Consider the following 1,325-nt stretch of genomic DNA (forward strand, 5'->3'; position numbering starts at 1 on the left):
GCGAAATCATGAACATCTTGGTGGATGGTAGGCCAGTTGTATCCGCATTGCAAAATGTTATGTGCAGTCCGAATACCACTATGATGCCCACCAACGGGCGATGAATGGCATGCTTCAAGTACACTCAACATCTCAACCTCAGACACACAGTGGCGAATAATCCCATCAGCACAACTACGATACAAATAAGGTTCATCCCAAAAGAATTTCTTCACATCATGCATGAACTTTCTTCTTTGGTGAAAGGACAAATCGGGTGGCACAATATCGCTTGCCAAATAATTAGCAAAGTCTGCAAACCAAGGAATCAAATCATTAGAAGCGGCCAATACCTGTTCATCTGGAAAAGTATCATTAATTTCAGCCCTATGTCCAAGCTTTAGCATAGCCTCCTCCTCTAATCTGGACAAGTGATCAGCAACTTGATTTTTGGTTCCCTTTCTATCTTTTTCCACAAAATCAAACTGTTGCAGTAACAATACCCATCTAATCAATCTTCGTTTTGCATCCTTTTTCGCCATCAAATACCTCAATGCAGAATGGTCAGTATGCACTATGACCTTAGTACCAAGCAAGTAGGATCGAAATTTCTCGAATGCAAAAACCACCGCAAGAAGTTCTTGTTCGGTCACAGTATAATTCAGTTGGGCCACATTTAGAGCTTTGCTAGCATAGTAAATAGGGTGAAGAATTTTCTCTCGCCTTTGACCCAATACTACACCAAGCGCCACTCCACTCGCATCGCACATTACCTCAAATGGTTGTCCCCAATCCGGTGAAATAATGATCGGTGCAGTAACCAACTTCTCCTTCAGCTCTCCAAATGCTCTAAGACAAGCATCATCAAAATAAAACTTACTCTCCTTCTCGAGCAGTTTGCACAACGGATGTGCAATTTTTGAGAAATCTTTGATGAATCTCCTATAAAAACCTGCATGCCCAAGAAAAAATTTAACACCTTTTATTGAAATGGGTGGCGGAAGCTTTTCTATTACCTCAACTTTAGCTCTATCAACCTCAATACCTTTTTCTGAAATTCGGTGACCCAACACTATACCTTCTTTAACCATGAAGTGACACTTCTCCCAATTAAGCACCAAGTTGTTGTCTTCACACTGTTTAAGCACCTCGGCCAATTGATCTAGACACCGATCAAAAGAATCACCTACAACTGAAAAATCATCCATGAACACTTCAATAGTGTCCTCCACCATAGCAGAAAATATCGACATCATACACCGCTGGAAAGTAGCTGGAGCATTGCATAACCCAAATGGCATCCGTTTGAAAGCAAAAGTCCCATATGGGCAAGTGAAGGTGATCTT

Source organism: Solanum tuberosum, unplaced genomic scaffold (assembly GCF_000226075.1).
Source record: "Solanum tuberosum cultivar DM 1-3 516 R44 unplaced genomic scaffold, SolTub_3.0 scf00065, whole genome shotgun sequence".
In the NCBI taxonomy this organism is placed as follows: domain Eukaryota; kingdom Viridiplantae; phylum Streptophyta; class Magnoliopsida; order Solanales; family Solanaceae; genus Solanum; species Solanum tuberosum.